The sequence below is a fragment of the Haemaphysalis longicornis genome, unplaced genomic scaffold (assembly GCF_048455015.1).
Source record: "Haemaphysalis longicornis isolate Haplotype H1 unplaced genomic scaffold, Haemaphysalis longicornis Haplotype H1 scaffold_9, whole genome shotgun sequence".
Classification (NCBI taxonomy): Eukaryota; Metazoa; Arthropoda; class Arachnida; order Ixodida; family Ixodidae; genus Haemaphysalis; species Haemaphysalis longicornis.
Genome location: NW_027526460.1, coordinates 9,615,189 through 9,639,868, shown reverse-complemented (window position 1 = coordinate 9,639,868; position 24,680 = coordinate 9,615,189). Strand labels below are relative to the sequence as shown.

At 45.8% G+C, this 24,680-nt stretch overlaps 1 long non-coding RNA gene across 1 annotated transcript in view; it reads right to left on the bottom strand.

Annotated features, from left to right (window-relative positions):
- Positions 1–8,892: 8,892 nt before the first annotated feature.
- Positions 8,893–24,680, bottom strand: part of LOC144151626 (uncharacterized) — a 404,932-nt gene continuing 389,144 nt past the window's right edge. The window contains exon 3 of the long non-coding RNA XR_013318922.1: positions 8,893–9,274. This is a non-coding gene — a long non-coding RNA (uncharacterized LOC144151626). The remainder of the gene's footprint in view (positions 9,275–24,680) is intronic.

Sequence of the window (24,680 nt, the reverse complement as noted above, 5' to 3'; positions counted from 1 at the left end):
GTCGCAAACGCAATCCGGGGCTGTGCGACCCTTCAAAGTGAGGGTCCGCCTTTATAAAGGATCACAAGATAGATCGAGAAACCCACCGTGTTGGCTTAGTGGCTATGGCGTTGCGTTGCTGAGCACGAGGACGCGGGTTCGATTCCCGGCCGCGGCGGCCGCTCATGTGCACGAGATTTCGGCGCACGTTAAAGATCCCCAGGTGGTCAAAATTAATCCGGAGCCCTCCACTACGGCGCGCCTCATCGCCTGCGTTGCGTCGGCGCGTTAAACCCCACAATCAATCAATCAATCAATCAATCAACCTACAATCGATCAGTCAAATCAATGCGCATCTTCGTGAACGGTAAGGAAATGTAAAGACGGGCAGACATTGTACAGACACGCGCGCGTCGCGTGTGTGTATGTGGGTGTGTGTGTGTGCGCTGCATATTCGTTATTTCGCAATTACCTTGTATTTCAGAGCCAGAGCTAGAAAATATTTTCATAATATAATACAGGTGTTAAGCCAAGAGTGTGTCGAGATGATGAGATGGATTTAATGGTGTCAGCCATCTTGGCACGAGCACCGCCGTGTCACACGTTCATCGTCTTCTTCGTGAGAATATTTTTAAGTAAAATACTCGCATTTCTTGTGTTCTTTCAACACTGCCTCCACGTCTTATAACCCTCCCTTTTCACCCCTCCCGCAGTCCTTTTTATCTGTAAATAGCTGAAACTCGTTTCGTCAAATGGTTCTGTTTCTGCCGATGCGATGTGCCAAGAAACATCCGCGGAGCTTCCACGACTGTTTTTTTTTTTTTTTTTTTTGTCCCCGATATAGGTCGGTAAACAACAAAAAGATTCCTCGCCGGAAGGTTTCCGAGCATAATGCTGATAAGGAGAGCCGAGCATGTTTCGCAGGAAGCAGCATCCACTCCGTCCCGGTAAGGAAATCAAACAGAAAACATTCCCTTCGCGCCGAATGGCAACGCCAAAAATGACAGCATCAAGACACTTCTTCGCCCCGACCCTCCGGACTCCCCGCTTTATCGACTTTAGCGTTCCCGCCCAGACTCAAGTTCCTATCTACGTTCGCAGCGCACGATTCTTCTCAACCCTCGGTGTCTTGTTTTCCAAAGAGAAAAAAGACAATTTAGCGAAGCTAGTTGCTTTTCTGCGAAAACTAAAACTGCCGCAAAACGTTTAACGTCCTTTCAGCAACAGGATACGTTTGTGTAACTTGGATACCGCAGTTCTTCGCGATGGTCCGTATCTTCGGAGCTCTTTCGTCATCACAATGGATTCTCTTTATTCCCGGTACCCGGTGCTTGCAAGTGGTTTTTCAGTTGCTTTAGGGCTACGTAAACAAAGGTGTCAGGTATACGCCCCAGTACCACCATGGCCTATACCTCGTGTGTACATATATATATATATATATATATATATATATATATATATATATATATATATATATATATATCAGTGTGTCGAACCGAAAAAAATACCGCTTTGGTTACGGTTCTTGTTCAGGCGAAATAATTTCGTTCCGGTTCAGTTCCAGTTCGACAAAGTCACGTACCGAACCGGTTCGATGAGTAGAATTATCGTTGAAATTAGAAAAAAGCTTTTAGTACTTTAAAACGACACTCGAATCAAAATACAAACAAAAATTCAAAATGCTGCTGTTCCCCAAGGGCAGTGGCGCAATTGCAAAGCAAACTTTAAACAATTACGATATATTAGAAAAACAGATAAAGTGGCGACCATTTAGCACCTACTTTCACGCGCAGACTTTATGTTGTCCTGGTGACTATTCATAAAGCCACCGCCGAGGGATATGACGGCGGGATATATTTTCTGCCCTTTCCTTTTTTGTTGATATCGCAATCGTCGCTATGGAATCGCCAATCACGCTAACCTTGAAGCCTTAAATTTAGGCCTTTGTACTGGCGCGTTCAAATACCAGCGCTTAATATCAACGGCGCACATTTTTTTTTATATTTGTAACAAAAAAACTCCTACAACAGGCACATAAATACTACCAATGAATTAGGATATTTGGTCACCCTGAATAATTTGTTAGCTGTCACCTTATCGAATCTGTTAACGACATTTTTGTTAAATGTAAGCTTTAGTTAACGCTCAGTCACTGCATTATTGCTCTGGCCACTGCAATTCCTTTTGCGATAGCTGTACCGGATGTGTGCATTACAATCAGTATGTCATCGTACCGCCTGACCCCCGGCAATCGTTCCGTATGCTACATTGCGGAATCTTATAAAAGATTATGCTGTTACAAAATGAAAGGTAAATTTAACGCGCCGAGCATGAGATGGGACTTTTTTGGGTAGACGCTCTTTAATTCGTCCACAGCAGTACGAGTAGCATCCTCCGGAATGAGTAGCACTAGAAGTAATGTAGCGAGTTGGGCAGTCAGTACAAGTGCACCTTCGAAAAAAAAAGCAGATCTGAAAGAGAGAGAAAACTGAGAACAAGCAGAAAAGATGATCCCTGAGCGAATGGGACAGTTTGAGGTACCAGCCTGCCTTTCTGCACGTGGCATCTGCTTTATTACTGTTTCTGCTCCCAAGACAAGGTCGAGGGCTGCAGTTTCTTGCCGAGGGATTAAGTGCGCACCTTAACAGTTTTCCCTGACACATCTGTTATTTGTATCTGTAAAAAACGGAACTTGTCCACTGTACTGTGCTCAAAAACTGACCACGGAACTCACTTCCTTAGCATTGATGACTCGTTTGGTTGTGAAAGGCAGGGCAAAGAAAAGTATAGAGCAATATCCACGTTTTGGTGATTTTTTTACTTATTCGGTTTTACTTACTTTTTGCGTAATATTTTAAAACAACGTGATTCGCCTTTTCTTTTTTGTTGTTTTCCGTGTAAACACATTTTAAAAAATGGCGCATTTGATGCCCGTGCTATATCTGTGCTCCGAGGCGCAGCTTATAATGCAGGCCGGTAGCCTTAAATTAAGCGGACGTTCTCGATTTCCATGTACTACTTCAGAAACACGGTCGTGGGGAAGGGACATCGAGGCCACTTGTGGTCAGCAGCAAATGGCTTAGCCACTGAGCAGCTCCTGCGGTCACACTTGTGAAGTATTAGCAATTTGCAGGTGTCGGACCTGTTAAACAAATTATGAAATGTAAAAAGATTTCACACATCGGGTGTGGGCTTTCGCTGTTGCGCAGTGGTGCACTCCTGCCACTTGATTGCCCCAATAAAGTCGCAGCTAGGCAAGGGCAAAGTCGTTTTATATCCCCTCCAAGCTGCCAAGAATGACATTTCGTTTGGTCAGCTTGCACTACGCTCGCGCTTCCAGCAGCAAAAAATCATTGCTACATTGGTGCTCATTCATTTCCCCTGTTGTTACATAGAGCGTGGTAGCGCTCAATTGTCTGGCTCGCACTTCCCGCAGCAACAGACCATTGCTACATTGGTGCTCATTCATTTCCCCTGTTGTGACATGAGCGTGATAATGTTCAATTGTCTGGAGGAGAAAGTGCGCCAGCGGGTACGAAGTTGATTGTACGTGAAAGAAAAAAGGCCTGAATTGCATTTACTGTGCAGTATCAACAACGGAGGGTCGAGCCGTTCGGCATGAATCGGTAACCGTTATTTCTTTTGTCGATTCAGTTCCGGTTTTCCGTTCGGTTCGACACCGAACCGAAAAAAAAAAAAAAAAATATATATATATATATATATATATATATATATATATATATATATATATATATATATATATATATATATATATATATATATATATATATATATATATATAATAACCCGTCCTTCTACTGTCTGTGTCTCTTGCGAATCATCTTTTAATTCATAGCGGTCAAGTTGCTGCACTGCCGCTCCTTAAATTTTTGTTTATTTTGCCAAGCAAGCTGTTCAGACTAAAAAGACGAGACTCCCGAGGGGCGCCTATTTTGTTTGAGCTCCCTTGGGGGTGCACAGCTGTTGAACGAAATTCCTGACACCGAACTGCGCTGCATCTGCATATGTGTTGAAGCTCCTCCCTTCACGATCTTACAGCGAGATGGTGACACTGAGACCGCAGCTATTTAAATATCGGGGGATGTACAAGGAGAGCGTTCATTCACTATGAACTTAAGCTGGATTAAAAGATAGCAGAAAAATATCAGATAGGGACTGCACTGCGGCGACGTTAATGGAAGAGAAATTAGAAATGTTTCGCAAGCGGGCCCGCGTTATATTACAGTTATCCGCCACCATGGCAACCTGTCTGACGCTAGTAATAACCACTGGGCTGACAGGTAATAAGCGGGGAAGGTTATTGCCTTTCTGGGGCTCTTGTTTGTTTCGTTTTCAGCATCGTACCTCGGTGAACAATGTGACCCGGGCCGTACGCGAATAATGTTGCTGTGTGTATTCCCTGCGACGTCGTGCCTATCCGCGGCCAGGAGCGGATCTCCGATATCTGATGCCGAGGTCTTTGACATGTATAAAATAATGAGCTCGGCTTTCGTCATCTTTGTGTAGTCATTATTGAAAAGGCGTGGGTAGCTCGATACATGGAGAGTTGCGACGTGATCCTGGAGGATTTCTTCCATACCCCCGGAGACAGAGATGACGAAATGCTAAACGTAAGAGTAACAACTTTTTTGTGCACGATGTGAACACCTTTTTTGTAGTTTTTCCTATCATTCAGCCTTTATCGCACAGAGCGCCCAGAAGGCTGCCATAGATGACACGTATATTGACGGTGGAATTTCATTGAAATAGGTTTTGTGGAGCATGCTTCTTATTACCACCACCACCACCATGATGATGATGATGACGATGATGATTATGTACATACGAGGGGCGCTTGTACTCCAGGGGACACAATTGTGATCATCATCATCATCATCATCGTCGTCGTCATTATCACAATTATGTCCACTGGGGGACGAACGCTCGTCCCATATACTCCCAAGTGCTGCCATCTTGAGGTGTCAGAATCCCTTCCGTTGCCCCGGATTTTTCGGTATCCATACTGTCACTCGGGTGGTCCAAGTGTTGTCAGCCGTGCTCATTATATGCCTGGCCCAACCCGACTTTTTTGAGCGAAAGCTTTCTTGGTGGGACCGATGGCGTTCTGTAAAAAAACTAATGCATTTCTCCGGACGGTTGGTAGAATGAGAAGCTCAGATATGATCTCTGGACACACAGCGCGTGCGTTAAACCGAGCTTCCATTGTGTCAGAACGGCTACTTGATAATCGCGAAAAGTAATGGTTCTAGATAAAATACACGCATCGATCATGAAGAATGAGTGCAATAGTACACCTTTATCTCATAACCAACGTATCGGTATACATATAGATCGCTCGTAGATGCGTTTACTTCGTGCGCGAGGAATCGTCTCATGGTTCCTTCTTCGTTTGCGACTTGCGTCTCTGAAGGTTTGACGTTCGATTGGGCGCACTTAGAGCGAAGGTTGGACGCACTGCTAGCTTTCGAGCTTCTCTCAACTTTCTTTACGAAGGGATGGTAATTTCTTTCATTTAACTTGAACTAGGACTGCATGATTTTGTTGCCCAGATCACCACACTCGCTATTCACCCCGAAATGTTACTCTTATCATCCTCCTTTGCATGGCCCGTTGGGCTCACCTAAGTTATATTCACTCACTTCTAAGGTATCATGACATACAGATCTGTAAAATGGTGTATATAATATATATATATATATATATATATATATATATATATATATATATATATATATATATATATATATATATATATATATATATATATATATTATAGAAGTACCATTCAATTTTCTGAACACAGTTCCTGAACCATTCTTTGCAGGTCTTCCATACGCAATCGCTGAACGAAGACCATGTCATCCGCTAGCCTGAAGCGGCTCATGCATTCTTACATTATTTGCATCTCTGACATCTCCCAATATGCCGTACAGATAGGCGGTAAGCAATTTCGGAGAGATGGTGTCTCCTTGTCTGGCGCTTTTCAAAATAAACAATTTCTCACTTCCACTGCTATTATGAAGTTATATCGTTCCGGTACATCTTTTGCACACACCCTTAAAGCGTCCAATGCGAATCTCCTCTACTGCCTGTTATATCAGTGCTTCCATTACCGTGGCAGTTTCTTTTGAATCAAGCGCTTTTTTTGCAATAACTAAAGGGCAGAGGTTTGTTATGTTCCGAAAATATCTTGATTATTTGGTTGATGACAAGAATCCTATCCATTTCTAAGTAACGTTTTTCCAATTCTGTCAGTTCTACCGGTTGCCAGAAACCTATAGAATGCAGTTCATGCCGTCAACTGTTACCTTCGTAAACAACTTGCACGCGACAGAACGTTTAGGCTCTTGGGTGTGTAATTCTTAAGCTTTTGACGCTACCCTCGTTTTGCTTTCATCACCAAGCACACTTTTATTTCTTCCCTACTCATCGTTTATTCCAAGTTTTCGCGTGTGTGCGTGATGTGTAGGAAGTAGTCAACCCTGGTATTCGTAGATAACCTAGAAAGGATGACGAATGCGTGTTATAAATAATTGAGAGTGGCCGAACGAGGTAAAGGTGGTGGGGTGCTGCCAATTTGTTTGTTGAAGGCATTATTTTTTATGGCGACATTGTAGCCCTGGTAGATACCATGCAAACAAAACTGAAAGTATTGTGGCCTTCGCTGCCCCTTTACTACTAATCTTTGCTACCGCTCTACTGGCTCTTCAACATTAAGCTTTCAGTGGTATGAGCAGTCACCGAAGATGGTGCGTGCATTATCGAAAGTTTGTCAATTAGGTATCGATGTGACGTGGTTAATCCTCCAAACAAACTGAGCTTAGCGCCACGCGAACTTATTCAGATACACCGCCAGAAATCCCAGTTGCCGAAAGCGCTGTTCTTTAAGTTAACAATCGGCGCTGATGCGAAACACCGTCGGGTGGCCAGACAGCAAAACCGGCTTGAAACGTATGGCTGCCTTCAAAGTTTGACATCGTTGCAAACCAGGAAAAAAAAAAATGCCCTTGTTACGAGAGCCAGTGCAACGGTCCGCGGAAGAGGGTGACGACTGCAAGCCATGCGTGAACTACGACTTTATATCCAACGGAGGCAGCAGTGCCCATGATTTTCGCCGCATTACGAACTCGACTGTGAGAACAAGCCGCGGGAAGCGTTAAGCTGCAGCGCGTTACATTTCAGTATTAAGCGCGAGGCAGATTGGCTTCCAGATGGAAAGTTGATCGCAGCCTTTGGGCTGCTGACATTTTTGGCAGGTTCCACTTGCATTAAAAGGGCGCCTTGAGGATAATACCCCCCCCCCCGCCCCCCCCCCCCTCCCCAACACTCGGGAATCTCTAGGAGAAGCTCCACATTCAACGTGGCACAGCAATTACAACTGCATGACATGCACGCATCTGTCATAGCACTTCATTTCTTTTTGTTTGCCCGATGCCGACTGTCTGTAAAGGCGCAGGATGCGGCCTGCTATGCCATGCGGCACCACAGCTGTTGTAAAGCGGAATTTACGGGTGCAGTGGTACCGCTTATCAGAGACAGCTCACCGGAATGTTGCCTGCTAAGTCGGCGATAAAGCTACAAAGCTTCATTGCAGTCTTGTATATCGCGCGTGAAGAGCTAGGCGTGATGCCGGTCGCCCGCTGAAAATTGCCCCTGAGCAGTGGCGCCGTGGCAGCCATAGAGTTAGCTAGACTTGGCAGTAATGAAATTGCAGTAATTAAATTACTTTCTGCTGTAATGAGTAATGTGATGAATTATACTTTTGAGTGTTGATAATTTAGTAATGTAATGAATTACTCCAGGCTAGTAATTTTTATTGAAATTACTCATCACTTTCCAAAATACTTTTGACTACGATGTGGGCTGTCCGCTTCACTTACGGAATAAAAAGTTGACCAAGAAAAGTTAACCAAGAAGAGTTCCAATGTCTGGGCATTGGAACTCTACGAACGCGAAGGAAACAACGGTTTGATAACAGCTTTGCCTACTTTGTCATGCCTCTTCGTTCCCTTTCCATTAATTTCAAAGTAATTTAATTACTGTTGAAAAGTAATAGTAATTATTGTCATTACTTACCGCCACCTGTAATTTCTGATGCAATTTAATTACATTTTAGAAAAGTCTAGGGAAGTAATAAGCTAATTTATTTATTTATTTATTTATTTATTTATTTATTTATTTACTTACTTACTTACATATACTGCCAATCCCAATTAGAGATTATTGCAGAAAGGGCACATACATTGTGAAAGGACAAGATTTATACAAAGGGTACTCGCGTCACAAGTGAAATATTACATTAACGAGTGAGACAAAACCAACAGCAACTTATTTTATGACTACATCAGTGCCACACCAATTATAACTACATCAATACCATAGGACATCAATACCAACTAGTGCTGAAAAAGGAATAGTATACTTCAGACAGTGGACAAAAAAACTCAGTTCGTCATTTCAAAGAAAATAATTAACGTTTGAGCAGGGATGAAAAAGTTTCCAGTGATTGACTGTTTGTTATACTGATTGGCAAATTATTCCACTCTTTAATTGCTAGTGGAAAAAAAGAATATTTCAGACAGTCAGTACGGCACTGATATTCATTCAGTGTCTGTGAATGATTTTGTCGTGTTGGCCTTGTTTCTGTGTATGACGTGTACTTTGAACTGTCTATGTTCAGCTGTTCATGAACTAATTGAGAAGGTCCCCTTCACCCCGAGTAGTCCGAGTGGCACTGGCTACCACCCCAAAACACAGGAAGCAAAAATACCCAAACATAAATACCCTGCAAAGTTAATTAATACAGGAATTTCTGACGTGCCAGTTTAGCGCGGTTTTTTTTTATTTTTAAGAGACCTGCTTTTTTTAAAGTTCTGTGGGCGAGTCTGTTATTCTGTACTTGTTATAGAAAAATCTTATCGCTTTTCGTTGTATTCGGTCTAGGGCATTTATGAGATTGCTTGTAAAGGAAAACCACGCGACGTTTGCATACTCTAAGACAGGTCTGACGAATGTTTTGTAGGCGGGAAGTTTTGCTTCATGTGGCGTGGAACCGAATCTTCTACGGAGGAAAAACAGTCGTTTTAATGCAGCTGATTACTTTTAGAAGTAATTTTCTCATCTCTCGAGTAAACAGCATGCGCTGGCCGAGCGGGTAAATAGGTGGCGAACGTTTGCTTGCACGCACCACCCGGCAGGCCGCAGCTTTACCGCCTGGTCGCTGTGATAGTCCTCTTGTGTCCGGCCGAGCGTACCCGAAGTTTGCAGGCACAATCTGCAGTCAAAGAGGCAATGATGAGAAAGAAATATTGAGGAGCCACTCTACTCCGAGAAGGCGTCGCCTCCAAATTCCTTAAGAAAGAAAAGAACAATGCCACCTACTGCGGCGATGCATGGGGTGTGCAGAAAAAGACGGGCTATTAATCTTAACCTTATACAAATCCCCAAAACTACCCAAAGCTGACATCAAGAGTTTTACACGTACGCGCTTTGTCTGGTTATAGTTTTGTTAACACACTCCAGTGATTGCCGTCGGTAACCCCAGTATGAATGTCTCCAAATGAGATAAGAAGTGGCTCAGCAATTTCTTGATGGCAGGGCTTGGGCTGCTTGGAGGAGATGGTTCGTACAGTTGAGTGCTAGAAGTGGACTGCAGGAGTGTGAAAGGACACGACACAGGTGCTCTTCTGTCATGTTCTTTCACACTCCTGCAGTCCATTATTTGCGCTCAACTGTACGAACCGTGGAATACCAAATAGGCCATTCGGTCACGTTACTTGGAGTCTTGGACTACGGGAGGCCGCCATTCCATGGTGCGCGGTGCTTTATTAATTCTTGACCGATATTCCCCGCAAGGGCATGCTGCATAGGCGGGCTGCCACGTACGGGCTGTTTTTATTGACGGATGGGCACGAAAAATCCTGCCAGGCTCACTATACACAGCTTCGCTGCAAAAGTGGGCGGAAAGGAAGCCACTAAATCCTTCCCTGCCTACCTCCGGATATTGTTTGTTTATATCATTCCTAAGCGTGGTTGTTGTTCTTTCCAAGTACGTACCAGATCACATAGTTTACATCAGACTACGTATTGCATAGAACACCATCGCCTAGAGTGTACGCGATCGGCGATGAAGTCATGGATTTCGGTTAGAAAAAAAAAAAGAATAATGTTAAGACATCTGGTCCACCAGATAAGAAATAATGAATGCCGGGCCGATAAGGTGTGCCGGCATTCTTCGCTGGCACATTACCGCTGAGTGCCCTTTAATCTCTTAGGCGATGATGGAGCGTCGCATACTTCGTCCGTCCTTTGAAGGCTCGACATCAACGCCGGGCTCAACACCGCCTAGCTGTAGCAGACTTCGTGACGTTACCCTGGCATCTGCAGTCATCGCCACAGCAGCGTCCAGCTAAAGCGGACGCTGTTGTGTTTTCATTCTTTGCCTTTTTCCTCGCCGTTGAGAGCACGGCGTCTGGGCGGATGGCTCTTCTTGGACGATGGACCCAAAGGTTTTCTCGTGAGGTGTCGACAAAGTTTGCCTTCTAGGAAAATTCCCCCGTGCTCATTGAGTAAAGAACAAAGTAAAGCAAGAATGTGTAGCATATTCCTGAAATATCGGGCTCATCGTCATCGTGGTCGACGTGCACGTCAGACGAAAAGCAATCTCGGCGCTAATGCGTTTTAGATTACTTTGCAGATGAGAAGACCTCTGCCCCAAGAATTGAGAGGAGAAAAGCGAAATATTTTTTTCAGACTCGTAAGTAATGTTTCTATAAGAAAAGTAGCATATAACTATGTTTGCTGAATGAGAGAAATAAAAAAAAAAATAACGAACATCAGAAGCGCCGCCAGACCTTCCTAATTATTGAAAATCAGCGGGATCACAAGGATGCCGCATTAATGGAAAGCTGAATAGTGCTCTCACTTCTTTTCGAGAAAGGTTGAGTGCTATTTGAACGTTAAGCGATATTCGAAAATATAAAGGGTGGAATTAGTGTTCTCTCCCTTTGCTTAGCTATGGTTGTATGCCCATGGCAACTTCTATATTACGCAAAGGCTCTGGGATAACAAAACACGCAAATTTAAGTAGAATACATTAAGCATTTGACGCGTGTTTATGCAGTCACGTCACCGACGTGATGACAACGAAATATTCCTGGCATTCCAGCTTCACATGGAAATGAGTTTTTTTGCAGGGCAGCGGCGCGTCTCTTGGATTGTTCGCAGACATCCCAGAGGTCGCAAACATGTAGTCGCATGACGCTTATGAGGCTCAGGCGCAAACCACCACTGTCGCCATTCTCACTACAGTAAAAGCTCGTTAATTCGAACTCGGTTAATTCGAACTTCGGGTTAATTCGAACTCACGCCGTGGTCCCGGCGAAGCCCTGTATATTTCAACGGGGGAGAACTCCCGATAATTCGAACTCGTCAGTATCCAGAACGGTTAATTCGAACTGCAGCATTTGACAACGTTACTCACCAAGCGATTCTAGACAACCTCAACGCCACCCACTGCGGGTCTCGCACCTTCAACTACGTTGCAGCGTTTCTCCGAGAGCGCACGGCTACTATCAAGCTCGGAAGTCTAACCTCGGCCATCATCAGAACACCCCCTAAAGGGACACCGCAAGGATCTGTAATATCCCCCCTACTTTTCAATATCGCATTACTTGAACTACCTACTCTTCTGAACAAAATACCCAACCTTCAACATGCCATATACGCCGACGACATTACTTTCTGGACTACCTCTGGTTCCAGTGGAGAACAGCAAGACGCCCTCCAAAAAGCAGTAGACACCACCGTCAACTACCTACGTCCCAGGGGCCTGACCTGTGAACCTGCCAAATCAGCCCTTCTCATCCTGCGGGCCCGATCACGTGGCCGCCCTCCTCCTCCCCCACCTGATCCTGAAGTGTCGATTCAAGGCGACCTTATTCCCTCCGTGACCACCCTCCGCGTCCTCGGCGTCCCCTTCCATCGGGACGGCACGGGTACAGCGCTCATTCCGCAACTCCAGACATCCATTACTCGCCTAACCCATCTTATCCGCAGAATCCGCAGCCGACATCACGGCCTCACTGAATGGGAAATTTGTCGTCTGGTCCAAGCTCTCCTGATCAGCAAAATCACCTATGCCACACCGTACCTCAATCTTCGACCACAAGAAACCGCTAAAATTGAAGCCCTCATTCGTAAAGCATACAAAACGGCTCTTGGCCTCCCCATTTACACTTCTACGGACAAACTGCTCAAGCTGGGCATACACAACGTCCTTGGCGAGCTTGTGGAGGCTCAGCGAAACTCCCAACTTCAACGCCTCAGCTTAACGCCAACTGGCCATTCCGTTCTCCGCACGCTCGGCTACCCTGCACCGCTAAATCAAGACCGACCACAACGCCTCCCAACTACCATCAAGCACCGTATCCACGTTTCCCCCATACCACGACATATGCATCCCACCTTCAACAGAGGCCGTCGGGAAGCGCGGGTCCGCTATCTCATGAAGAAGCTAGCAGATGACCCCCAGGTCCGTTACACTGACGTCGCCTATGACTCCTGCGCTCGACGCACAACTTTGGTCACCCTAAATCACGCTGGCCGAATCTCCACGGCTGTCACCACGCACACCAACAAAATACAGACGGCAGAAGCTCTGGCAATCGCCTTCGCAGCCACCACCCATGCCAAGCATCCGCACATCACTGTAGTCTCCGACTCACAGCAGGCATGCCGCCTCTACCAGGCAGGTCTAGCCCCACCCCAGGCCATTCCACTCCTCCAGCGTCTACCTGACGAGACCACCATTACGATCGTCTGGACTCCCGGACACTCCGGCCTTCCGGGGAATGAAGCGGCCCACGCCGCCGCCCGAGCTCTGCACTTCCGGGCATTCTCCACCGATGGTCAAGTGATTCCATCACCCCGCACGAACGACGACCTCCTCCAAATTCCTCTTGATAACACGTACAATGCCCTTCTGTCCCACTACACCCTTACCCGCCGAGTCTACCCCCCTCCACACCACTCCCTAACCAACCAGCAAGCCATAATATATCGTCGCCTTCAGACCGGTACCTTTTACAACCACGTCATCCTGCACCAGATCGCACCCACTATCTACCCCCGTCAATGCCAACACTGCGACACCCCACTCACCACATTCCACCTCGTATACTCCTGTCCCCACTCCCCTAACCCACCCCCCTTCCCCACCCTGGAGCAGTGGGAGACTGAGCTGACCAGCCCGGACCCGGCCCGCCAGAGGGCCTTGGTTTCTCGGGCCATTGAGTCGGCCCGGTCGAGAGGCAACCTGGACTAGGGACGCTTCACCACCACCCTTTTCCCTTTCCCTTTTGCTCCAATAAACGTTTACTACTACTAATCCCCTGGTTTCCATCGCTCCTCGCAGAAGAATTCGGCCGAGAGTGATTGCAATGTGTTGCAAATCCGAAAAAAAAAATTTACCGGAGATGCAAAACAACGAAACAGAAAAACAACAGCGTGGCGCGTGCGCTACACTCCTGCAACAGCTTATTTCGCTTCCCCAGACGGCGCCGCGCCACTGGCGCCAGTGCTCCTGCGCATGCCATTATTTTTTACGAAACATTACTTACGAAATAACCTGCCACAAACGTGTAGCAGCGCCTAATTAGCAATAACGAGTCCAGAGGTGGCTTCTCTGTCTTCTGCCCACGCAGCGTGGCGCGATTTCCAATCATTCTAGAGCCCGCCCGAACTTCGTTTAATTAAAAGAATTTTATGGTCCCTTCGAGTTCGAAGTAACGAGCTTTTACTGTATTCCTAGAGTGAGGATCCCTGTCGTCGCCGTCCATTGCAAGGACTCCGAATACTCGTCGGCTGTTAACGCTGAAGATAGTCTATCCAACACCAAAACGGTGTCACTTTCTGTTTGCGCATTGTCCTGGTTCGTCTGGACGACATTATGCTTGTAGAGAAAAGTCAGCTATATTTTTCCGTTTCCCGTTCTTACCTGCTCGCGGTTTTTATCAGTGCAATCCTCGAGCATACTTCCACCGTTTCCTGTCGCGACGTAACGCTGGTTACTTCAACGCGGAAATGAAGGTATACGTGCTTGCGCAGACTCTCCGGGTGGCAATCGCGATTCATTTTGCTCATGTGACATGAACCGGTTAACCGATTAAAAAATAATTGTGACTGAGACAGTAATCGGTAAAGCAGAAGGTTGCAACGACGCTTTTATGCATTAATTATGTAAATCGTATAAGCAACTTTCCTATACGATTTCCGCTAGCCGACTACTAAAAAAAGGGATAATGTCCAAACGCTATATATTAATTCGAATAAACCCGTGCAACCTGAAGGAAACTGCATTATTTTGTTCGTTTTTCTTTGTCAAAGCAGTAATCCTCGGCCGGAAGGAATGTCGGCCATCCCAGTTTTAATCGCTCGTGTCGCTGCTAAGCGGGCGAAGTGGAATAGGTGGTGTTGAATGGAGACGCGCGAGTGAGAAGGAGGGTACTGGCGAGTTGCTCCGCCTCAGTGCTAAGATGGCAGTTGAGCTGGGAGAGTTGGTGTGTCTTCAGTTCATGTTAGTCAGCGCACCGAAACGGCAAGAAGAGAAGCGAAGACGAAAGCATGGCGGTGTATGTCGTCTTAATTCCGCTCTCTTGTTGTCGATCTTGTGCGTCGATCCCCTGCAAAACGAAAGCCTTTTAAATGCAGAGCATTTCAGTAACTCACGATGTCACCCGCGTTGGCGTCCGTAGTCCGCATCGCTCCCCCTACACTATATAAAAAAATAATACCTTCCAGCGCCAGGTTTCGATCCCACGACTCTGCGGGCGGAACGCAAGGCACACGGCGCTCTACCGACTGCTCCACAAAGCCAACACAGAATCGAAGGTTACGCACGCGCCTTATATCCTTGACTCATTCAACCGTCGGCCACAGGTGCGCCCTCTCCCCCGCGTCCTCCTCGCCTTCTCTCCTCTCGCAACACCCTCTCTCGCCGCGTTCGGTTCGGGCGCACAACAAGTGGGGACGTGCGCAACACCCTCTCTCGCCGCGTTGGCTTGAATTGGATTTGGATTGGGTTGGATTAAAGTGGATTGTGTTGGATTGTGTTGCGTCATAGCCGCGCCACGTTGCGTAATAGCCGCGGCAGGGGGTTCACAGCACGTTTCACGTTTCACCATCGACTTCATCGACAATGTCTACGCTGGAAGACAACAATTACAACAACAACAACCAATACGTAATCCATAAGACTTGCAGGCACGCCCCCCGCGGAAATGCTCTGCATTTGATCGTGCCCCTCGCGAGGGGGATGTTTTGATTTTTAGTGAATGAAGCTCCTCTCAATTTTAATCCTCTCCAGCTCTAATCCCACGCCTTCACAAAGACATGGACGAACCGGCGGAAAATCGCATTGAACGTACGAAACCGCTGAACGCCTACCATATAACCAGAAATAAAGCAGATGAACGTGGACATTTTATGAAATAACAAACGTAAATTCGATTACACGGGTAAAATCTAGAATGTTAAGTGACAACAAAACAAGAAAACTTCACAAAAAAGAGAGGCTGTTTAAAATGGCTGAGAACAAAGTAAGAAAATGGGGGAAGGGACATCCAAAAGGACAAAAGAAAATACATCAAAGGAAGCAAATGGAGTCGGGAATGTGTATAAATGACGCAGGGGCGCGCGAAAGCGGATGCGGAGCCCTGGGGCGAGACGCTTTTGAGAGGGAGCGGCCCCCTACATTTCCCAGAGGCAGGACAGGCCAGACAGACTGTCGTCGCGCTCGGCTAGCGGCCACCTACAACCATGGGCTGCGGCTACACTGCACCGGGGGAGTGCAGCGGACGCGACGCCCTCCCTCTCCGTTCTGCACGGGCAGTTTATCCGGTTTATCTCTCGCTTTGACTTCAGCCGCCCCGCTTGCACTGTACCAGGTCTATTTTATTTCCCTGGAGCCCGAACGGGCTGCGCTGTGCCGCTCGCCAAGCCTGTTTGTGTTATTCTTTCCTTTCTTTCGCTCTTTCTGGAGGGACATTTTTATAATTGACATTGGAAACGTTTTCCGGGACTTTTTTTTTTTCCGGTTGAGATTTTGGGGGTTTTGAGTTCGTTTCTTCACCCTCACTCCACGCGTGCGGGCACGAACCACGGCCTTCGCCAGGGCGGCACCGTTTCCACTTTCATTTTCCGGCACGTTTCAAACACATGTCGTGCAGCCATCCCCGTGGGTGCATTCCCGTCGTCGACCCCGCAGTGGAGGCAGTCTGAAAGCTTCCTGCCTTTTCACAAGCGATTCCGGGAACTGTGCACCCGTCTGAAAAACATCGCCCCTTTATTTTTCTACTTCATTCAGATTCTAGTCCTTTTTTCCTCTCTAAAATTTTTTGAGGTGCTTTGCAGATTCCGTCTGCGCTCTTGTTTCTCAGAACCCACCAGACCGAAACCGAGCTCCCAAACTCAATTTCCGCCCTGCATAAAATTTGAAAACACAAATACCGGGCGAGACTTCCAAATAACTAGGCGACGAGGCAAAAATGGAGGGTGGGGACGCTTCCGAGACGACATTTGCAGAATTTATAAGATAAAATATATAAGCTAATATAAGTGAATGTACTCAACAGATGAAAGTTCAATAACCACCTCTTAAAAAATAAAATACAATAAAAATATTTGGCCACTGCTCTATGGCGTTGTATCTGTCTCCGAGCTTTCCTATTTTCTTTCTAATGCTAAGAATTTCGGAAAACAGGCAGTAAAGAAATCTCGAAGACGGCGCATCACACGGGAAGTAAAAAGCATCTGGAGGCGCAAGAAATATGCAGCGTGCAATGCAGCTAACCTGATCTTAGTTTCATTTCCAAGCTAACGTGGGTACTGTTTACCGTCGCAGCAGCTCAGTACTAAAGGCATTGCACTGCTCAGCACGGGGCAGAGGGTTCGAACTTTAATTTCCTGCTGCGGCGCGCCCTCTTTTCATTTTCTTGTTGTCAAGCAAACTCTCAGACGGGGATTTTCGAATAAATTCAAAAGCCGCTCTGCTAGACACCGAGCCCCTTCAAGTTGGCTTCACCTTTACAAACATGCATGGCTGGCAAGACCATCCCTGTGTCGCTGATCCTGGTCAAAATAAGAAAAAAAAAATGGTAGTTATGCCGTACCTACATACTGTATCCCACAATTTGAAAAGGATTGCGAAACGTTTTGAAGTGCCCGTTGTATTTTCAGCCCCCGAGAAGTTGAATAGGCTTTGTAAGATAAATAAAGGTGACAGGCAGATTTCTCATAATTGTAAAAAGAAACACCAAACTTCGTTCGTTGAATGTATAGATAGTGTTGTCTACCAGATTCCCCTCTTTTGTGGTAAACAGTATGTTGGTCAAACAAGTCGTTGTCTAAATGATCGCCTTCGTGAGCACAATCGCAATGTAAAAAAGAAAAATGAACAAGATGGACTACTAGTTATGCACTGTAACGCATGTACAGATTGCAAACCATTCCTTCATAAATGTGTTATTATTGACAAGAGTAAGGACATGTGTACACGTGAAATTATTGAGGCGGAAAAGATAACCAGGTTAGGAAGCTCTTGTGTAAGTTCGACTTCTATCAAATTATCAGAAAAAGAGATTGCCTACTTGCGTTCGCGCTGATGTACGCATGTGTGTGACGTCACGGGATTCTTGCTATATATGTGTGTTATCGTTTTCAATAAAGGTGTTGGAAGTTAGCGCCGTGTGCGTCTACTTGTCTGTGTCTCTCGTCTTCTGCGCTATATATTTGTAAGATTTTGACAGGCGACAAATAAGCGTTCTGATACCAAAGTACGAAGCCACTGCGGCCTTATATTGAATACGCCCGTAAGACGCACCCCATGTATCCCAAAAAAGCTTTATACGTCTACGGAGACCGCTAAAGCCGCCTTTTTCTTACACGAAAGCGCTCTGCAGGAAAGACTTCTTTTTTACGGAGAAATACATGAACTAATGAAGGCTTTCAGCATTATACTAAGACCTAGCTTTCCGAAGCTACTAAGTTCGTTAGATGAACTTAGTTTTAAGCTGGAAAGAAACACCTTTAAAGCTGTGCGTTCCTTTCTTGCTAGTAACCTCCTAGTTATAGCATGATTTCTCGTGCGTGCCTACGAATGTCAGTTGTAGTGTCTATATCGGCGTACTCCTTTTTGTACTTTTAATGCGTAGAATTTTTTGCCGAGTACCCCACAGCGAGGACCGTGTAACACCATGCATTTCCACAAAAAATCCACAGTAGGCGGAATTAATACCTGCAATCGTTATAATAGCGTCAATGGAGACAATTGGTCCAACAGAAGTTTGAAAAAGCAATACAACACAAAAGTAGAAAATAACATCCCAAATGGCGAACCGTGTAACGCCCTGCATTCCCACTAAAATGGAGGTTTGGGGGAAGTAATACATGTAATCGTTACAATAGGGTAATTGGAGATAATTGGTCGGACAGAATTTTTTAAAATAAAAAAAAATAAAAAAACTCTAGAAAAGCGGTATAAGAATTCTGCGCATTAGCAAACAATTCTCTGAATTTCTGCAAACTTTTTTTATTGTTTTTTTATCTAATATCTTTTTAGCGATTCCAATCGTACGTTTGTATCCAATCTTGAAATGAGTTTGTGAAAACGACAGTCAGCATTTCGTTCCTTTCTTCAATCCAATGTTGGCGTGTATCGCATACTGTATACTTGATCTGTGTTGCTACAGAGAATTTCCTGGATGGCTCTATGGCGAGAATTTTTGCTCAGGACATGGCGATTTATAACGTGCTTGCAGGGATTTATACACACTCCCTAACACCCTAACACCCCCCCCCCCCCCCAGAAGGACTTCGGCAACCCCCCAAAAAGATTCCACAACCACAAACACCCTGCCTAGGGATTTATACAACACCCCCCCCCCCAAACATCCCACCGATACCCCTCAAAATCGAAATTCTGCATAAACCCTTGCGTGCTTGTATATTTCCTTTATGGTGTGTATTGAGTGGTATATCTCTTTTGTTTTGTACCTAGTATTTTGGCACAAGAGACCCCATGCACGTGATATTTCTATGATATTGTTATTTTTTATTATTATTCTTGCGTATGTATGTTGCGCGTTGTGCTGTGCTGGAGCCACGCTGGGGTCCGCAGCTTGGTCAAGCTGTCTTTTGAGAGAGTTTTTTCTGCTGGCCTCCGGTATCGTGTACTTTATGTAAGATGCCAATAAATTTCATTGTTCATTGTTCCAACCCCATGTACTGTAATAAAGCGTTTTACACTGAGCCCCTTTAAAGCCAGCTTCACTGCCATGTACACAAACGCATTGCTAGGAAGACATCTTTAAGGGCAACTAAAGGAGACTGATATCAAAGTCTGAAGCCCGTAGCACCTTTTACTAGTATTTTGGTGAGCGGCAGAAGTGTGACACATAAGTTATAGTCGGACAGATGGGTTTCGTCGTTGAGTCCACATAGAAAGGCTTAAAGCGTTTGAAAAACGACCGTGATTCGCGAGCGAAGTGACGCACTGAAACCATGGACGCGGGTGTTTGAAACGCGGCTTGAGTGGGCTGGAAAACGAAGCTTTGTTTGTCGTACATGTCTGCATCCTCTAGAACATTGATTCGCCCCCCCCCCCCCCCCCTTCCTTCCCGAAGCTACCAGAGATTCTTCTTTCCTATGTGTATAGCTGCGTGAGGAGTCGGAGGGGAGAATTCGCAAACACAGTTCTTCGAACTACATAGTCCTTTTGCGGAGGGGTGGTGATTTTCAGGGAACGAGTTTTAAACGGGAAATAAAACTCATGATTCCTCTAATCATTGACTTCGCTAGAATTGGTGAAGGAAGCACATGACTCATGCCCCCAGCAACAAGTATGTTCAGGTCGATTTCGAGAGAAATAGCGCAATCTAACCATCTACATAGAACGAGGCGGAATTTTGTTAACGAAGTAAACATTTTTTTAAATATACAGAAGAAAGAAAGAAAGAAAAACACGCGCCCAGAGTGGGCACCGAACCCACGCCTTTCGATTACATGTCGAATGCCTTACCAACTCGGCTATCTGGGCGACTGTGTTCTCCTTCACTTTCTGGGCTATTTATATTTACTAGAAGTGTATCTGACGCTTGAGGGTGGTAGCCAGCGCCACTCTGACTACACGGGGAGAAGGGGACCTTCTTTTCAACCCCCGGGGCGTGACTCAAACGTCTACAGCCTGTCATGAGCGGGTAACTGGCGGAAAGCCCTCTTATGCTACCTAGGCATCAAGGCTGCCAGAACCGAGACCCTCGCTAAGCTTTCGCAGAATAATATAGTAAGGAAATAAGGGGCTCGTTGAGGAAATACACAAAGATAGGTCAGCAGTCTACAACGCCAAAGGAAGCATAGGGGTATAGTTAGGCTCTTTCTTTTTCTCTACTGTTAACGAAGTAAACATTTTTTTAAATATACAGAAGAAAGAAAGAAAGAAAAACACGCGCCCAGAGTGGGCACCGAACCCACGCCTTTCGATTACATGTCGAATGCCTTACCAACTCGGCTATCTGGGCGACTGTGTTCTCCTTCACTTTCTGGGCTATTTGGCGTTGTAGACTGCTGACCTATCTTTGTGTATTTCCTCAACGAGCCCCTTATTTCCTTACTATATTATTCTGCGAAAGCTTAGCGAGGGTCTCGGTTCTGGCAGCCTTGATGCCTAGGTAGCATAAGAGGGCTTTCCGCCAGTTACCCGCTCATGACAGGCTGTAGACGTTTGAGTCACGCCACGGGGGTTGAAAAGAAGGTCCCCTTCTCCCCGTGTAGTCAGAGTGGCGCTGGCTACCACCCTCAAGCGTCAGATACACTTCTAGTAAATATAAATAGCCCAGAAAGTGAAGGAGAACACAGTCGCCCAGATAGCCGAGTTGGTAAGGCATTCGACATGTAATCGAAAGGCGTGGGTTCGGTGCCCACTCTGGGCGCGTGTTTTCCTTTCTTTCTTTCTTCTGTATATTTAAAAAAATGTTTACTTCGTTAACAGTAGAGAAAAAGAAAAGAGCCTAACTATACCCCTATGCCTCCTTTGGCGTTGTAGACTGCTGACCTATCTTTGTGTATTTCCTCAACGAGCCCCTTATTTCCTTACTATATTATTCTGCGAAAGCTTAGCGAGGGTCTCGGTTCTGGCAGCCTTGATGCCTAGGTAGCATAAGAGGGCTTTCCGCCAGTTACCCGCTCATGACAGGCTGTAGACGTTTGAGTCATGCCCCGGGGGTTGAAAAGAAGGTCCCCTTCTCCCCGTGTAGTCAGAGTGGCGCTGGCTACCACCCTCAAGCGTCAGATACACTTCTAGTAAATATAAATAGCCCAGAAAGTGAAGGAGAACGCAGTCGCCCAGATAGCCGAGTTGGTAAGGCATTCGACATGTAATCGAAAGGCGTGGGTTCGGTGCCCACTCTGGGCGCGTGTTTTTCTTTCTTTCTTTCTTCTGTATATTTAAAAAAATGTTTACTTCGTTAACAGTAGAGAAAAAGAAAAGAGCCTAACTATACCCCTATGCCTCCTTTGGCGTTGTAGACTGCTGACCTATCTTTGTGTATTTCCTCAACGAGCCCCTTATTTCCTTACTATATTATTCTGCGAAAGCTTAGCGAGGGTCTCGGTTCTGGCAGCCTTGATGCCTAGGTAGCATAAGAGGGCTTTCCGCCAGTTACCCGCTCATGACAGGCTGTAGACGTTTGAGTCACGCCCCGGGGGTTGAAAAGAAGGTCCCCTTCTCCCCGTGTAGTCAGAGTGGCGCTGGCTACCACCCTCAAGCGTCAGATACACTTCTAGTAAATATAAATAGCCCAGAAAGTGAAGGAGAACACAGTCGCCCAGATAGCCGAGTTGGTAAGGCATTCGACATGTAATCGAAAGGCGTGGGTTCGGTGCCCACTCTGGGCGCGTGTTTTTCTTTCTTTCTTTCTTCTGTATATTTAAAAAAATGTTTACTTCGTTAACAGTAGAGAAAAAGAAAAGAGCCTAACTATACCCCTATGCCTCCTTTGGCGTTGTAGACTGCTGACCTATCTTTGTGTATTTCCTCAACGAGCCCCTTATTTCCTTACTATATTATTCTGCGAAAGCTTAGCGAGGGTCTCGGTTCTGGCAGCCTTGATGCCTAGGTAGCATAAGAGGGCTTTCCGCCAGTTACCCGCTCATGACAGGCTGTAGACGTTTGAGTCACGCCCCGGGGGTTGAAAAGAAGGTCCCCTTCTCCCCGTGTAGTCAGAGTGGCGCTGGCTACCACCCTCAAGCGTCAGATACACTTCTAGTAAATATAAATAGCCCAGAAAGTGAAGGAGAACACAGTCGCCCAGATAGCCGAGTTGGTAAGGCATTCGACATGTAATCGAAAGGCGTGGGTTCGGTGCCCACTCTGGGCGCGTGTTTTTCTTTCTTTCTTTCTTCTGTATATTTAAAAAAATGTTTACTTCGTTAACAGTAGAGAAAAAGAAAAGAGCCTAACTATACCCCTATGCCTCCTTTGCATAGGTCGGCGTACTCACTCGTGAGTACACTCATTTGTACTCATTTGTACTCAAACTCACGAGTGAGTACGATGATGAGTGATCACACACCCAGAAAAAAAACAGTGAGTACGATGACGAGTGAGTACAGGGGTAAGTCCACTACTCATGAGTACAGTACTCATTAGTACACTACTCATGAGTATGAGTACTCATGAGTATAGTATTCATGAGTATGAGTACTCATGAGTTTGAGTACTAATGAATATGAGTACTCATGAGTACACAGTGCTCATGAGTACACAGTACTCATGAGTACACAGCACTCATGAGTACACAGCACTCGTGAGTACACAGCACTCATGAGTACAATACTCATGAATACTCTTTTTGCGAGTGACTCTTGAGTATATGCACTCCTGAGTACAGTAGTGCAAACAGTAGTGCAAACAAGAAAACGGACGACAAAAGCTGCCACCCGAAGACACACAGAAAAACGCAGTTTACCGCCACGGCTGCACCGACAACCCCCGAGCTCCCCTGAGCCCGACCCGGCCTGAGAACAAGAGGAAACGCCAGACGCAACGCGAGCGCTTACGTTCCGTTTCGCTTTCTCACATGTACTTGCCTTCGCGCACTAAGTCGCTCAACGACAGTGCACCGCGTCAGACGTTTTCTTCCTCTGTCCTGATTTATATGTAACCTGTGTTTTTCTAATCAATTAAACAATTTATTTTTTCTACTTAGTCTTTCATTCGAGCTACGACCTAGCTAACAGTGTAGATAAGTTGATTATTCGTGAGTAATACAAATTGAGTACTCATGAGTGCAGAATGAGTAGTACTCATGAGTGAAAAATGAGTAGTACTCATGAGTAGAACTCATGAGCAGTAGTACTCATTGAGTACTCATGAGTACAAATTGAGTACTCATGAGTACAGATTCAGTACTCATGAGTACAGATTGAGTACGAATACTCGTGAGGACAAATGAGTTTGAGTACAAGTGAGTACGATTACAAATGAGTATTTGATGAGTGAGTACGAGTGATTTTGTAAACAGACGAAGTTTTTGAGTCTGAGTTTGATTGAGTACAGCGTGAATGAAAAAAATTGTGATTGAGTTTGAGTGAGTTCTTTCTGTTTTGCCGACCTATGCTCCTTTGGCGTTGTAGACTGCTGACCTATCTTTGTGTATTTCCTCAACGAGCCCCTTATTTCCTTACTATATTATTCTGCGAAAGCTTAGCGAGGGTCTCGGTTCTGGCAGCCTTGATGCCTAGGTAGCATAAGAGGGCTTTCCGCCAGTTACCCGCTCATGACAGGCTGTAGACGTTTGAGTCACGCCCCGGGGGTTGAAAAGAAGGTCCCCTTCTCCCCGTGTAGTCAGAGTGGCGCTGGCTACCACCCTCAAGCGTCAGATACACTTCTAGTAAATATAAATAGCCCAGAAAGTGAAGGAGAACACAGTCGCCCAGATAGCCGAGTTGGTAAGGCATTCGACATGTAATCGAAAGGCGTGGGTTCGGTGCCCACTCTGGGCGCGTGTTTTTCTTTCTTTCTTTCTTCTGTATATTTAAAAAAATGTTTACTTCGTTAACAGTAGAGAAAAAGAAAAGAGCCTAACTATACCCCTATGCCTCCTTTGGCGTTGTAGACTGCTGACCTATCTTTGTGTATTTCCTCAACGAGCCCCTTATTTCCTTACTATATTATTCTGCGAAAGCTTAGCGAGGGTCTCGGTTCTGGCAGCCTTGATGCCTAGGTAGCATAAGAGGGCTTTCCGCCAGTTACCCGCTCATGACAGGCTGTAGACGTTTGAGTCACGCCCCGGGGGTTGAAAAGAAGGTCCCCTTCTCCCCGTGTAGTCAGAGTGGCGCTGGCTACCACCCTCAAGCGTCAGATACACTTCTAGTAAATATAAATAGCCCAGAAAGTGAAGGAGAACACAGTCGCCCAGATAGCCGAGTTGGTAAGGCATTCGACATGTAATCGAAAGGCGTGGGTTCGGTGCCCACTCTGGGCGCGTGTTTTTCTTTCTTTCTTCTGTATATTTAAAAAAATGTTTACTTCGTTAACAGTAGAGAAAAAGAAAAGAGCCTAACTATACCCCTATGCCTCCTTTGGCGTTGTAGACTGCTGACCTATCTTTGTGTATATATATGTA